At 36.0% G+C, this 17,403-nt stretch overlaps 1 protein-coding gene across 1 annotated transcript in view; it reads right to left on the bottom strand.

Annotated features, from left to right (window-relative positions):
* Positions 1–17,156, bottom strand: part of LOC128862423 (uncharacterized) — a 55,524-nt gene extending 38,368 nt beyond the window's left edge. Inside the window, exon 1 of the transcript XR_008454480.1 lies at positions 15,674–17,156. The gene's annotated coding sequence lies outside the window, so the exon portion shown is untranslated. The remainder of the gene's footprint in view (positions 1–15,673) is intronic.
* Positions 17,157–17,403: the final 247 nt, after the last annotated feature.

Below are 17,403 nucleotides of genomic sequence, written 5' to 3'. Positions count from 1 at the left end.
GCTAAAGTCGACCAGCCAAATAGGCGCAACCCAAAATTCCTGAAAGTGACTTCTAATTGAGTTCGAAATATTGGCAAAGAAATAATAGCAACAATAGACTTTATCTCACCAAATAAGAAAACAAAAACCATATACGTACACGTCATTAAAATATTTTAAATTATTTTAACTTACCTGCGTAAAAGTTATTTTAAACTTTCAGCAAAGTTATTTACAACTTTTCGCAATCCATTTCAATATCTGACTTCAACTATCTAAAAACAACCCAATTTAGAAAATTACTTCCACTTGCTAGCGTTACACTAACAAGTTTCCCGATTTCCAGATAGTACAATATTTGCCGGGTCATGATTCAAAAATAAAGGGTTGTGTAAGCTTTGACAACTGATTGCGGTTGCTATTTAATCCATTGATGAAATTTGAAAGTAAGTGAAAAGGGACATAAGTTTATCCCCTTAGGTAGAAAAGAATTGAGAAAGGTCGATGTAACACCATAAAGTAATTTTAGGTTCTCTTATGAATGGTACTCAATCATTTACATTTTTAACTTAGCCATTCCCGTGGATTTGCCACATAAGTATATAGTTTATTGACAAAGCATGTCAATTGGCATCCATATGTGCCTAGTAACCGGTTTCTTTATATACTACACTTCGTGGTATTTTTGTGTGTACAGCTTTAATTTGCTAAGATTTTTTTACAGATTTTAGAAAGATGAATATCATTAAATCCAAAATCTTGTATGTTGTTTCACAATCAATTGAGATAAACAAAACCATAGAGCAATACAATACCACTTAACTTAGTATTTTCTACGTACTTCTTGGATTTTAATAATTTCTGCAACTTTCGGTAGGTTTCACAAAATCTTTCACACCTATATCTTACATCTCTAATAAGATTGCCAAAACCGCTGCTTTACACACAATTCGAACAAGAAATCGACATACTGATACTCTTAAATACGGCATCAATGGGATCGCTGCGCACATGAAAACACAGATAGACAAGAGGTGGAATAATCTAGCCACTTGTAAAACAGCGAAAATCATGCAGACAAATACGCCAGATTCGCACCAACCCTGTCTAGAAAGGAAAGCAGAACTATAGTAGGTATACTGACAGGCTACAATTTATTAGCGGCACACGCATACAAGATGGTAATTGCAAACAATGATAGCTGCAGATTTTGCAATGAACTAGAAGATAGGGAAACTCTTGAATACCTTCTATGTTCTTGCCCAGTATTAGCTAGAACCCGAATGAAATATTTAAGAGCTCTACAATATGAGAGGCTAGAATGTCCCTCGGGGTTAGAGCTTACTTAGATTCGCAAAAGACGCAGACGTATTACAAGATGTCTACTACAAGGAAACGTAAGAGTCAAGCTGCATCTGGTACCAGTGGGGACCAATAGGTTTATGTGATGGCCTTCAACCAGTCAGGTCAACCTAACCTAATCTATATCTTAAAACCCCAACAATCCAAGAACAGAATCTTCCAAACAGAAATATATGCCATCGTGATATGTGTGGGACGTATGAATTATGTCCATAGGAAAATGAGCGGAGCCCACATTTACTCACTTGCAGACAGTCAGGAAGCTTTGAAAGCTCTGAACTAAAAACATCTCAAAATTGGTATGTGATTGCTTGAATCTTTTTTACACGTTAGGGCACTTCAGCACAGTATTATTAGGTTGGGATCCTAGACATGAGGAATATGAGACAAATAAAATTGCTAATAATTTAGCTAAAAAAGGGTAAGCATGCCTCTAATTGGTCCTGAACATTTCATCTGTTAATTCTGTGAAGGAGACAGAACGCATTGAACCATCTTAGTGGTATTGCCGTGCATCCATATAAATTAGCCCCAGAATGTCGCAAAATTTTTATGATATTCACAATAATAATAATATTATTTTTAATGATATTTTTATTAATATTATTAATTATTATTATTATATTTAGTACTAATATTTACAATTATTATTTATTATTATTAATTATTATTATTAATTATTATTATTATATTTAGTACTAAACCGGCTACATTTTCCCAAAAACAAAGAAAACCAAAGCTCGTGCTGATTACATTGTCGCAATGGTCGATAGGGTAGACGAGAATTTGAGTCATCGATTGGCCACCAGGAGGCAGCATCCGCCACAGGTTATGGTCAGGGCCGCTGTAACCGCAGATGGGCGCTCTCCAATCGTTTTCATCGGGCCTGGAGTCAAGATAAATGCGAAATATTAATAAGAAAGTATTCTGGAGGTTGATTTGAAGTCGTGGGCAGACAAACATTTCGGTGGCAGAGCATGGACGTTTCAACGTGACTCGGCACCATCTCACAAAGCTCGAGTGAACCAAGAATTTATAAAAAACAACGTTCCGAACTTTATAACGTCCACACAATGGTTCTCAAATTCACTAGACGCGAGTTCGATGAATCACTCTCTCTGTGCCAAATTGGAGAGCAAGGTCCGAACTAAAAGATTCACTAGTCTCGAGACGCTGAAAAAAACCTTTGTCCTCGAATGGGCCAAAATACCTGCAAGTGACTTTGGGGCAGCTTGCGATTCGTTTCTGAACCGTCTCAAGGCCATAGTCAAGGCAAAAAGTGGTCAAGTAATTTTCCAAGCTAAAGGCCTTTATAATTGGTTACACTTCGAGTGCCGGACTTTGTACAAGCACAGTAGGATGCTTCATCTACCATACAAAAAAAATTCATTATTTTTTCGTAAAATTTTTGCGCAAATGGTTTAACACAGTTATATAGTCGAACTTTAATTCTTGGGTGATGTTACAACTACTGACATGCCGGTTAACATCGATTACTTCTGTGATTTCTGTGACTGGGTTCATGAAACCAAAATTACACGTTCATAATTAGCTGTTACAGTTTCGACGTCATGTACACCATTCACAATTTCTGTTGCCTAGGTTGCATTTTCGCTTTTATCAAAAACTGTAAAATATACCGAATTTTCTATTTGTTGGCTTCCATTGTTAACACCCTTTAACTAACAACTGAATGGAATAAACAAAAAAGCAAAACAAATTTTTTAGTATGGAATATCACATTGACAACGAGCTTTAAATTGTTTGATCGATACTTTACGAGATATCTACCACTAAAGCCATCTACAGAGAAAATAATGAATTTCTTAACTATCTAATTTTCATTCATTTAATTTGTGTTTTATTGTAAGCCAATCTTTGAACTCATAAAACAAAAATACGGAACACTTAAAATATAATACGTTTTAGAATTCTAGTTGGTGAGGCTTCCTAAATCTCGCGATCTCTCGTAGCAGAAATCAACTCACTAGTTCATTTTTCTCTGCAGGGATCACACAAATTTTTTGGTTTTTCAATAGCAATAATTTTTTGCTCGTTTTTGAAATTATCTTTACTTCACTTTACACATAGAAGTGCGCTTTTGCCTGACTATACTTCTGTTGGCCCCAGGTTCGATAACTGTTGGGGTATACAATGTAAGAATGTAAGAAAACTTTTTATCTAATACTCTATGATGGGCTTAGCAGGAAATTTCCTGACCCATAAACGCTTAAATTATTATGTAAAACTTTCGATCGGTCAAATTTAGACTAGGATGTTGTTTTTTTTGGAAACCTGATAGGATAGATTTTTAATGTTATTTAAAAACAAAATTATATTTCTCAGCGAAATCTGCATAATTTTTTGCCATTTTATAGAGGCAGTTACTAAACTGATTACTTACTGATTAATATAATATCGAACTATATACTCGAAAACAATATTTTAGGAAAATTCTTTGCATTCCATTTTTTAGCACTTACATATTATTAATTAGTAAATGAGCTCAAATTCGTTATTTATATGCGGCCGCCATAGCCAAATGGATAAGTGGGTGACTACCAGGAAGTGCTTGGTTTTGAGTCTCCGTGCATGAAACAGCAAATGATAGAAAGAAAAAGTGTCTTCTAATAACAGTCGCCCTCGGCAGGCAAAGGCAAACCTTCGAATGTATTTCTGCCAGGAAAAGACTCTCACTCAAAACACATCGGCCGTTCTGAGTCGGCTTAAAACTGTAGGTCTCTCAATTTGGGGAAAAGGATCAAGACGCACAATACAATTTGAAGGAGCAAATCGGCCAAACAACAAATAAAGGTTATAAGTGCCAATTATATATACTTCTACATATGTACTTATATAGCTATATAAATATATCGGGTGGCGCAAAATTAACCATTCAATTTTTTACTAAAAAAAAAAATTATTTTGAATGACGGAAATCTTTATTTTGACCCTTACGTGGTCCATTGCTTGTCTGTTTGTATGCTGCAGCTGTCTATAATCTGTTATAATCTTTCCATAATTGATTAATTTTGCGCCACCTGTTATATATGGAACTATTGTATGTTCGCTAAACTAAATAAAATAGTAAATAAATTATAGCGTGGCCCGTTGAAGGCAACGGCATACCGCCAAGCTCTTCCGGAACTCTAAAATTGGAGGAGAAACTCGGCCAATCACACCGCATGGATTTATGTGTTAATGCTTGTGAGCTTGACAAATATTCGCAACAAATTATAACTTACTATTAGAAACTCGAAATAGTATGTCAATAGCAAACATTTTTTCGTTTAGTAATTAAAATTTTAGTTTACTACTCGGAAATAAAACTTTGCTAGAAATTAGAAACAACACACGCACACCCATACACTTATGTAGCATTCCAACTGAAATTTCTGCAGTTTTCATAGCCTACATTCATATATTTTTGAGTCATTTTATATTTGGACGTCATATAGCGACGTTTTAGTATTATTTTAAATATAAACTATTCAGTAGTGTTCGTTTGTAAAATGAGAAATATTTAAATCAGTATTCGTTTCGTATTGATAAATACATTTTGTTCTTCTAGTATCGAACATCTATGTGTAATCTTCTCTTCCAGAAGATTTATTTATCTGTGTGTATTGCATTTGTAGAGTTTATGAAATAGACATTAACTTTCCGTGAACAGTTCAGTAATCCAGTATTCAAATATTTTCATTCACCGGTTTGTCAACCCATCTGAGATTCATCAGATCATCAAATTTGTATTGCTGAAGAGCGTACAAGTAAAACAGATCCCCCTTACCATCAGAGCGAGAAAAATTTGTATCAGCAGTGAATATACGCGAACCTTATGGTTGCTTGACTTTACGCATGATTCCAAAAAACATCGAGAGTATCGTATGCCTCGCCTTACTACCAAAGATTCGAATACATGAAGGCCTAGGGAAATCGTAGATCTAGGCACTATGAATGAAGTGTTCTTATAGCGTTGGACAAATTTCTCAGACACGGATGTGGGCTCAACAGCAACAAAAAACAACATACGTGCCGGCGAATGAGTCTCTATTCAATTGTAATGGACCTAATAGAGCTAAACTGTTTCCAAGAGTACTTCAAAAAGCGGCAAATATACTTCAGAATAGTTAATTGTATTTCAGAAACTATAAAATGTATTGAAAAATAGTCAGTTGTACTTGGAAAATAGTAAAATGTATTTTAGAATACAAAATTGTAATCAGAACTCGTACAATGTATTTCATAACACGAAAATTGGTATACACTCTAATTATTTAAATAATATACACAATAGTGATTTTAAATATATTTACCTTTTAATAACAGTACAGTAGTAGTACAGTACAGTAGTACAGTAGTAAAGATAGTGCACCTGGAGAAAAAGTGGAGGAATGTTGAATTGGTCTGCCATAATCGCCACTAACAACTTTTGCTTTTGCCTCATCAATAAGTCGCTCCAAAGACGAAATCCTTTGCCCAACAACGCCCGCTCCAAATAATATTCTCCCTTGAACATAATGAATGTAATACAAGGTGGCGCAAAATTAATCCCCCCAATTTTTGCAGATGGCGTCGTACGTTAATCATATTTGACACTTGTGATGTATAGTTCACACAGTTCATAGTAGTTAACTATGCTGTTTACAGTATAGAAACAGAGCGTACAAAGGTAAAAATAAAGATTTCCATCAATCAAAATATTTTTTTTTTGTATTTATTAAAAAATATATTCAAAACCAAATGTACACCCTTCTTGGCGCTCACGCCCTGTATTTGGTATTTGGCGAAGCTCCTCTTCCAGTGTGTGGTGACATCTTGATGTTTTTCCACATATAGAGGGACCTACAGTTTTACGCCGCCTCCGAACAGCAGATATCATAGTTTTTTATGTGGAACTTTTTCATGACAAAAATACACTCGGGTGTTTGCCAGTGTCTGCCGAGAAGCGAAGAGCTTAAAAACTAACCGAATAACTCCCGCGAGAATTCGCCTATACCACAAGGTTATACGGAAGGTTTCCATATTAGGATGAATTCCTTCAAGAATAAGAACGGCAACTTCTGGATAGACGTGCAGAGTATACTTAAATATTTTAGATACCACTTCTTCACTTTACTTAAGTAGTAGTGGTATAACGTACAAAGAAGCTGCCGAACCTAATCGATCTAGCCAAATCGACGGACTGCCGTCCTATAACCCGACTATGACGGGTTGGATGGGTGGCCAGAGCCTGCTGGGTCAAGTACGGGTGAAAGGAATTTAAGTGAGCTCTACTCGATCCACAAGAAGAACAATGTAAGCCAACAACCTTAGAAATAGTAGGTAACGTTAACCAGGTTACTTGCCTAAGACAAGACACTCCTATTGCGACAAGACACATTGTGACAAGACGAGGCCCATTGTGATACTTGCATTTGATTTCCATCCCCTAAGTCACTTAAACCACTTGGGTCTTTTAATGAAGGTCACTAGCGCCTCCAGTGAGGCATTTTACAAATTTCCCTCAGGTCTTCAATAATCATTAAGATATTTAGCATGGCTTCTTTGCAGTGCAGGACATTCACAGAAGAGGTGTTTTGCCGAATCAATTTCTTCTTCATCTCCACAGCTCCTGCAGAAGTTATTGTGCGGTACACCCATTCTACTGACCAGGGTGCCAATACGCAGTGACCCGTTATAACAAAAATTTCATTTGGTAGTTGATCTGATTAATACAAGCAGACATTTTGGCCTCTTAAGATCCAGTTTTGGTGATAGCATTTTGGAGACCCTGCAGTTAATAGTCAGAGGCCACCTTCTATCGGTTTTCGCCATTACGCTCTATATACGTGACATACTTTTTCAAGATACTAAATTGTCGCCAATTCTTACATTTTAGTATCTACGACACTAGACGACGCTGTGATGTAGATATTTATAAAAACTGTATTTATTCTATTGTATTTACAATAGCTTAACCTTGTGAGGATCGAAACTTGACTTTTACAGTGAAACAAAAAATATATGTAGGTCGAAGTGGCGCTTCTATATTTAATAATTATGTTCTAACTACTTGATGACCGAACTTTATATACCCAGAATATGTTAGCGAGAAATCGGAATAGATTATTTACGAAAATATAATAAAATATATTTCAAAACACTTTTCTTAACTTTTGGAAGCTTTAGAAACAAAGCTTTATATTACAAGGTTGCCATCACTTTCAAAATGTTTTGGAAATTTTAGAAGAATGTAAACATTCTCAGAAACATTCTTAGGATACTGATCAGACTCATCAGACTGGATTTTATGAAGTGAGATTTTTTTTAGAAATCCAATTAGTGAGGTCCCTCCATTTGTGGAAAACATCATGACGTACACTACAAATAGAAGGAGTGTAAGCTACAAATATATGTATATGTATATATCTATATACAAGTAAGGAGAATTGCGTTTGTACATATTCCAGTCTACAACTCTGTATTTAAATGCGTTTTATGGACCAAATGTGCAAATTTCTAAATGAAACACCTTTTATAACATCTGATCCGTTAATAGTAACCACTTGCAAAGTAAACTTGAACTATTCGAAAAATATAAAAACCGTTATATTGGAAATTCAGGAATTGCTACATAAACTAGTAAAACAAAATCGTGGTACGATTTCTAATGGTACACACTGTGTGGGTCTCTCTCTCGTGTGTGCAAAAACTTATATCGAAAGCATTTGCAAATTCAAAGCAAATCGTCGGATAGCCTATCAGTAAATGCGTCTATTTCAAAACACATGTAACATAATATGGCAACATGCAACACAAATGTTAGCAAACACTCACACTCGTAGATAGAAGGTCGCTTGCACAAACAACTTCGTAATACTCACTCAACAATTCATATTCACATGGCGTGCACGTGGGTGAAAACCATTCGTACATGTAAAGGGACCAAGGATTAGATTCGGTGATTTGGCAAATTTACGTACAACAGCGACATGTGCTTCATTCTTTGGACGGATATGGCCAATGGTATTATTTTAGTGTGCTGGCTTTGGAACATTGGAAATGGCTGAATATTGCCAAAGATACAAGGGCACTCTGATAAGTTGGTGTCCGAAGATACTTAAGAAATGAAAAGTATGAATATATATTTTTTATTCTTCAATGTATTATATAAGTACGGCGACCGACGTAGCCAAGTTGGTTGATGAGTGACTACCACTCGGCAGTGCCCGGGCTCGAAACCATGGGCACGAAGCACCAGATGCTGTGAAAAGTATTTTTCTAAATGTGGTCGCTCCCCGGCAGGCAATGGCAAACCTCCGAGTATTTAGCTGCCACGAAAAAACTCTTCAGAAAAAATCGTCAGCTGCTCCCAGGCTGCATAAAGCTGTAATGGACGACCATTTGTGTTGAAAAACATCAATCCGCTCACCACAAACAGAAGGAAGAGCTTTTTCAAACATAAAACAAAGGGTGTTATGTATAACATATATATATTCTCACTCACATTGTGAAAGTAATACTTTTATGTCCTTGAATCTTATTCTTTGGATTGCCCTGCAAAATAAGCTTCTATGGACGCTTTCATCTCACTGTCGTTCGAAAATCTTCTTCTCCATAACGCCATATTAAATTTTAGAAAAGGGAAAAGTCAAAGTAATTAAAGAGACTAGTCAATTTTTTGTATGTCCCGCAACTTCAACGCAAGTGATATGTGGGTGCCCGTTGTCTTGCAGAAACCTGCCACATCTGTTCTATGTATATAACAGCTTCACATGCCTGACCCAGTAAACAAGCGTAAATATTGTTGTTCATTGTAGTCCGTTTAGACAAGCGAAATGGTAGTCACAATTTTCGGCGCCGACTCATTCCCACGACATTGAGTTTTGCACTACCGAAACGCCAAGGATTTATACACGGTCGTACATACAGGGTTGCCCATATTCGAGGGACCCGACGGATTTCGATGACTCTTTGGGCCCATTCCAATCGACGAGGCTTGTCCGCAGGCAACAATCTTTGCGTCAATTGCATCTTATACCGGAATAAATGCAAATCAATACGGATAATTCGTTGCAAAGTAGTCCGAGCAATGCCCAACTGCTGAGAACGGCGATTTTGGGATGTCCTTGGCGACGCCTTGGTCGGTTTTGATTTGGCCTCTTTGGATTAAAAAGAGCATCACCAGTCGAAAAACTTTCATACAAACGTTTAATGGTGTTCTTAGAAGGCGCACTTTTCACACTATTTAATTTTTTATACGCACGTTGAGTTTTCACAATTGACTTCTTTTGTTGAATGTAAATTTCAACAATTTGGGAGCGCTCGCGTGGCGTGTCTGCTTGGACTGACGCTTCCAACGCGGTATGTTATTAAGCGATCTGGCGTCTCTGTGAAAAGATACAGGATTGCCAGATGGGTCCGTTGAATATTGGCAACCATGGCGAATGCTTACGTTGCCACAACAACTCCGACTTTATTATTTTGAATTTCTTTGGTGGCCTTCTCCTCCTCGTCGTCTCTTTCTTGGACTCCGGATTATGCTGAGTAACTCACTCAGGTTTCATTAACGGCCACAATTTGGTGTAGATTTTGTCCAAATGACTCAGACACAAATTCAATACTCTGCTCAACTCTCCAATCGTCACTGCTTGTCAGTTCTCAACAAGCACTAGTTTTTCATTTCATTCCTTGTAGTTCATAAGCCCTCACCTACAATTTAATTAGTCTATTGCTCAGTACTAACTTTTCGACTTCTTGAACATTTTTTTCGGTAACCACCTCTCTACACTGGGCGGCCCATGCTAGATTCATCTTCACACGTTTATCTTCCTTCTGTAAATAACCGCGCCCAATGATGCTTTCCATTTCAATTCAACCGGGCTATTCGGGACATGTTCTTCGATTTCGATGTAACTCAAATATGTTGCTCTCTGGTCAAAATAATGAGACACGTATGTTTTGTTCACCCCAAAAAAATGTGTTTAAGCTTTATCGGTAATTTTATTTTTCGGCTCAAAATCGATTTTTTTTAATTATATAAGAAGTTTTTTTTTAAATGCTCATAACTTAGTCAAAAATGACGTGGCAGTCATTTGAACGATATTATTTTTCATTCATAAATGACAATGTTCAATCTTCAAAATAAAAAAAATTTTGAAAAAATATTGATTGGTTTTTTTTTATAGCCGAACCAAAAAGCAAATTTTACATGAGAATTATGTATACGTTGAGAATTTTTAACAAAGACCACCGCATGAAGTATCAGCCAAGTTAAATTGATACAAGAGCTGAATCCAAATAACTATCCGATTTATTTTCGGTACATCCAATGAACTTTACAGTGAACAATGAGTTTTTTAAGCAAAAATCATATTTTCAAATAAACCACTCTTTTACCTCGCCAGCAACGTTAGCATACAGAATCTCCCCATTTAGGACTAGAAAACCCACACATCGTCGCATGCAAGCCGGTGCATTCACATCATCGATCCATGCATACCGCTTGACGTTTCTCCAAATGACATTTCAGCGTTTTAACAGGATGACGCTACGTGTTACACAGTACAGTAATTTACACCTGACACACATAATTCCGATAGTAAACAGGCGGCATTACTCATACGCTCTGTGTAACCATCCAGTCTGCTTTCAATATATAATAATATGAATACATAACTCATACGCCTCAGCAGGCACACTTTAGAGAAATGAAAGGGAGTACACTTTGTCTTTTATGCTACAATTTAACTGAATTACTGCACTTTCCTTTTTCTGAAGGAAAATGATAATGTAACTTATAAGCTTTTAAGTACAATATACTTATACATACATATAAGTCTACTTCAACCTGAGATAGGAGTGTACAATATTACTTACTACTTACACACAATGGTTAGCGTTATAAATACATTATTATGGTGAAAATGCAGACATATTTTTATAGATATGTACATAAGGGGCATGTCTTTAAAACTTTCATTGATATATATATATATATATAATATAATTGGGGCGTACCCCCTCTTCGGGTGCTTGGCCGAACTCCTCCTCCAATTTATGGTGTGCGTCTTGATGTTGTTCCACAAATGGAGAGACCTACAGTTTCAAGCCGACTCCGAACGGTAATTAGTTTTTTATGAGGAGCTTTTTCATGGCAGAAATACACTCGGAGGTTTGCCATTGCCTGCCGAGGGGCGACCGCCATTAGAAAAAACTTTTTCTTAATTTTGATATTTCACCGAAATTCGAACCGACGTTCTCTCTCTGAATTCCGAATGGTAGTCACGCACCAACTCATTCGGCCACGGCGGCCGCCGTTTTCTTCATTTTCATCGATACTTTATTATAAAAGTGGGAAGAGTACACGCAATTATTTATTAAAACTATAATCTTTATTCAAAAAGTATTATCTCGTCAGATACACTAAGATAGTAATTTTTCAGCTGCTTGCACAAACACCTTAAGATTAAAAAATTCACATTTTGTATGCACTTATACTAAAAAGTAGCCTACTAACGGAAACTTATTCTTGACCCCATACCCTTTAAATGTAAGGCTGTCCAGGTTTCTTATCTCCGCAACTATCTTACTGTTATCTACAGTCCAAATTTATAAAGCGCTTCTTATGCATGTATGCTTTTAAACAAATTGTTCTTTAAAAGGCAGTTTCCCAATAAATGGTATCGGCGAGAAATGCTTATCGATGTCCCGTGAAAAGTTCCACGCATTTAAAGTTAGACACATTTGCTTAACTCCTGTTCATTAAAGTTTATAAATTTGTATCTTTCTGTACTGGAAGATGTTGACACCGGCTCTTAAGAGTTGCTTTTTATTTTCAATTCAGACAAGTCTATTCATAAGATGTAGAAAAGTTTGAATACGCAAAGTTAGTGGCATTGGTAGATGAAGATCCACGCGAGTTGCAAAAAAACTCTGAAGATTGCTTGAACCTGGCCCATCAATATATTTAACATCCTATGAATGTTTTGGAGATGATCCAAAAACAACGAAATTAAGTTAGGTAAGCACCTAAGTTGAACGACATCGAACGACGTAATTTCACATAAGAACAGCTGCTCCAACAGCAAGTCACGAAGAGGGATTTTCGTATCGTATTAAAACCAAGTGTAGAAAAATGGTTCCATTATGATGATGCAAAGTAAAACATTAGAGCTCGAAGCTTACTCTGTGTGTTTATGGGATCCTGCATAGCGAGGTGCACGGAGGTCGCTATTTCAGTCACCCCCGGCTTTGTAATGTAGTTTTGCTGATAATGTTTTGTCAGAAGAGTGTTATTTGTGCACCGTGGCATACCGTGAAATTCAAGTATGCTTAGGCTCAATTTCCATCACATGCATTCAATATTGGTTGAAAAGTTGAGTGTTAAAAAGTCCTCCAAGTTGCATTTATACTATTTTTTGCTACACAATTTCTGTTATCAACGTGTTTTTTACAACTAACTGCGAGATGTATGTATGTGGAATATTTTACCAATCTTCTCAACTGCTGCAGATTTCACTCCGAAACATCTAGGATATTATAATAATACCTGAAACTACTATATATTTCAAAATAAAAAATATTGAGAAAAAAAAATTGTTCAAAGTTTCCCTAGTTTTGTTTCGCATCAAATTGTCTAGAAAATTTTAAAATTAATAATATAAAAGTTTCGGTATGAAAAACTTTCTCAAAAAATAATCATTTTCATTCTTTGGAAGCGCATTTCTCGTCAAATAATCAGCCTATTAACAAAATGTGTACATACTTCCATATCTGGTATAGATATAATTAACCAAATTGTGAACGAATTCATCATCAGCATCACTTTGTCTTGGCTTTTTCTTGGCTAAAGGCTATTTCAGGTTGTCATGAAATACCCCAGGTATCAAAAAAAAGCTCTTTATTATTAGACTGTCTAGAAGGAGGGGTAGCTAGTTGTAGAAAAGTTAGTGCAAATAAGAGTAGGAGTCTTATTGTCTTTATTGTTTATTTTAGTTCAATGACTCCAAATAGCGAATGTCAGGGTGACTATTAAAGCCAGTAATAGTGATATGCCTGGAAGGGTTCCTCGGCGCATGCTTGCAAGTTGAGATAAGAGCATTACTACACGTTGATCTAAAATATAGGACAGCACACACCGCAGTAGCCATATTATTGTGATTCAATTATTTACTTAACCCTATGGCTTCAAAACCTTACAGACTAGTGGTTCAAGCATTATCTAAAATACTAATTTTTACTAGCTACAATATTAAATAAAAGTGAAACATCTAAAAAAGAGTTCAATCTTAGAAAAAAATTGTGTTCTATATAAAATTCTATTACTTATCAAATTTAATATAAAAGAAATAGTGAAAGTACTGTGGTAAATTGATGGTATTATCATCGATGTCAAAGCAAGTGGAAATTCGTTGCATTTTTTCAAATCTATGAGAATGGTGGAAGAAGTTGCATTTCAGAGAAAGACGGATTTTTGAAAACAGCGACGTAAAAGTGACCCTATGTTTCAAAAAAGCTTTTTACAGTTTCCTATTTGGTTAGGCGCTCCAAAGCTAGGGGAAAGAAATAGAAAATTCAATATATATCCCAATACCATTACAATCAGGCTACCACAAACCAGTATGCTATTTGTGGGTCTAATGCAGGATCGAATGCAACAGCAAAGCGATAGTTCCAATAATTTCTTTCTGTAGGAAATCATGGAGATGGTCACAGTTGTGAGCACTTATTCCATTCCTCATGAATTGAATATTAAGAAGGAAAAAATTTATAAAAGGGCATTCAAGAGTGATGCCTAGATATCAGTAGTAAATAGTGAGTCCTAGACGGTTACATTTTTTATCATCTTTAGCATTTGTCAAGTGGACAGATGAGCAACTTTACACGATAGAACAACGCGTTCAAGTTATTGAAGATTATTATAAAATATATAAAATAATCGTTTGAAGGAGTCGACACTTCAAATGAGATTTAAATGATGTCAGATATATTTTTTAAGGGCCGAACTTGAATTAAAAATAGTGAAACCTGAAGGAGTCTAAAGTTTTACATGTTTTATTTAAAACAATATCTTGACGCTTATTTTGAAATACTCTTTGTATATACTTGTATATACCTTCTGCTCAAATATGAACGAGACGTTATCAATAAAACGGTCCGCGGATGACATATGGCAAAAATATTTTTTGTTTTTTGGTAGGACTGTTATAAGCCTACATGGCAAATATCAGTGTGATATGTCACATAGTTTGTTTTCTGTGCTAATGTAAGCAAGTCAAGCTGGAGTGTGTTCTTCGAATTTAACGATGGAAATTCAAGTTGAACATAGAATTTGTTTCAAATTTTTTTATTCCAACAAAATTTCGGCTTCAGACGCCTTAAAAATGTTGCAAACAACCTATGGGGACTCTGATCTATCGCGCGCATGTGTTTTCCAGTGGTTCAAATCGTTCAAAGAGGGCCGTACATCGGTTGAAAACTTGCCTCATGAACGTCGTCCAGCAACATCAGTAAACGACGAAAACATCGAAAAAGTAAAGGAAATTGTGCTTGAAAATCGCACAAATCGCAAAATCGGTTAACGCTGAATATTATTTAGACGTTTTAAAGCATTTGCGCGAGAACATTCGTCTTAAAAGGAAGGAATTGTGGGACAACAAGTCATGGTTCTTGCATCACGATAATGCACCAGCTCACACATCACGTCTTCTTCGCGATTATTTGAACAAAAATAATGTTAATATCGTTCCGCAAGCACCGTATTCGCCTGATATTTCTCCATGTGACTTTTTCCTGTTTCCCAAGCTCAAGTTGCCGCTCCGTGGAAAACATTTTGAGACAATTGAAGTCATAAAAGGGAATTCGAAGAACACACTCGAGCTTGACTTGTTTACAGTAGCACAGAAAACAAACTATGTGACATATCACGCTGAAATTTGCCATGTAAGCTTATAACAGTCCTACCAAAAAACAAAAAAATTTATTTTTGCCATATGTCATCCGCGGACCGTTTTATTGCTAACGTCTCGTTCATATTTGAGCAGAAGGTAAGTATAGATAATTGGAGCTTACATCCATTACTTGGTCTTTGGTCGAGTTCCTCCTCCAATTTCTGGTGTGTAATCACCTTATCACTCAAAACCTTTTTTTTATTCAGCGAAAAAGTTATTTAAAGACAAAATTGAATACATAATTTTTTCGCCACCCTTTTTTATTATATCTTTATCATATCTATTATGCGTAAATTTCTCAAAAACTATTTATTTAGTCCTACAAATTTTCATTTCAGAGCGAAATATTCATACACTGAAATTATACTTAAAGCCCCCAATAAGACCCCTATCCTTACCTTTTCGAAAGAAATGCAGTAGTTTCCGTTTGCAGCAGTGTTTGGTCGCCTTCCCACCATTACCATTGCCACCATACTGTTGATATGAATATTGCAAGCCGTGTTGATGATAATAAAATTGCCGCTGGCTGTGGGGCTGGTAATAATGATGTTTATGATGATGATGGTGATGGCGTTGAGGCTGTGGCCGATGTTGGTGTGAATGCGAATGCGAATGCGTGCGCGAATGAGATTTTGTCGTCAACCGGTTGGCGGATAAAGTACGTTCCAGCTGTTCATCATAGCGCTGGGGCATTACAGTGGATTGTTCCTTGAAGCGCGTGCCAGCAGGTAGCTGATCCCCAGCACAACACATGCTACGCATTATTCGAAGTTAGTAAACCAGTACTTGTTTATGGCAGTTTAGGCTCGTGTTTGGCGCAGTTTCCGATGTTATTCGAATTTTCCGTTGCTCTTGACAGACTATTCACACATTTTATGATTTAAATATTCACATATACATGCATATCCATGTAGAAAAATGGTCGTACATATATGTACTTTAGTTTTTATTGTTGATTGCTGAGCATTTTTACGCTTCACATGTTGTTCATTAGAACTTAAAAAAAGCAGCACGGCATGTTGAAATTAACGGTTATAATTAATAACAGAAATAGTTTAGCCTGGACTCAATGTATTATGGAAATATTGAGTAAAAACTTGTCACTTTATAAATCACTTTATATACTGATATTGGCATAATTCTCTTCTACCATGCGCACTTTTCACGCTTTAACTCTTAAAATACATCATGGCACATATTTAAGTTTGGCCTTAAAAACCAAACAAAAAACAGAAAACACTTCACTTTCGTATACAAATTAAAAATCAATCATTTCTTTCCACTCAAGCCTACTAAAGCTCGCCGCTAAACGCTACGGTACGGCTTGGTTTGACAACCTGCTTTATGGCTTCTGCGCATTTCAATGTGCCAATACCACGAAGTATGGCTCACAATGCATATCGAATGAACTATATATATTTATGTGAAAGATTATATACGTATGTATGCATATAATTAAGAAGAAACGGGAAAAAAGTTAATTAGTCAACTGCAAAAAAGCGTAAGAAGTATCTCGCAACCATAATGAAACACTCTCCCAATTGGTATGCATGGTTCTGGTACTAATTTAAATACTTGAAATCACAATTTGTGCTCATTTGCTCTTTTTTCACATTCCTTCCAAACAGTTATTGTTGCAATCCAATATTTTTAAACTTGTTTACATTACTTTACATCATTTCACTCTCTAGCCCGCTGCATTCATTGATCACTCCAATTTTCTCCGCTTACAACACATTTGATTTTTTGTTGTTTTTTTTTTCTTTAGCATTTTTTCGTTTCTTTTATGTGTCAGTTACAAATTGCCTTCAATCTTTAACTAGTTACTTGGCATCGTTAATATTCTCCCGTTGGCAAAGCTTTTTTCGTATTCCATTCAGAGCGTCGCCATAAAGACTAAAATTGCAACAGTTAGCAAAATGAAATCACCAAAGCTGGTTAATTAGCAGTCCGACTACTAGTTCTCGCCGGCAAGAGCACAAAAGCCAAATTGCTGTGTCTCACATTAGTTAACGGCTATTAGTTTTATCATTTAACATAGCGTACACAGTGTGTTTAATAACTAAAGCATAGGGACTTATTGACTAGTTTGGACAATTTATGTATTTCTTATTTAATTTTGATAATT

Source organism: Anastrepha ludens, chromosome 4 (assembly GCF_028408465.1).
Source record: "Anastrepha ludens isolate Willacy chromosome 4, idAnaLude1.1, whole genome shotgun sequence".
Classification (NCBI taxonomy): Eukaryota; Metazoa; Arthropoda; class Insecta; order Diptera; family Tephritidae; genus Anastrepha; species Anastrepha ludens.
This window is presented reverse-complemented; position numbering and strand designations above follow the sequence as displayed.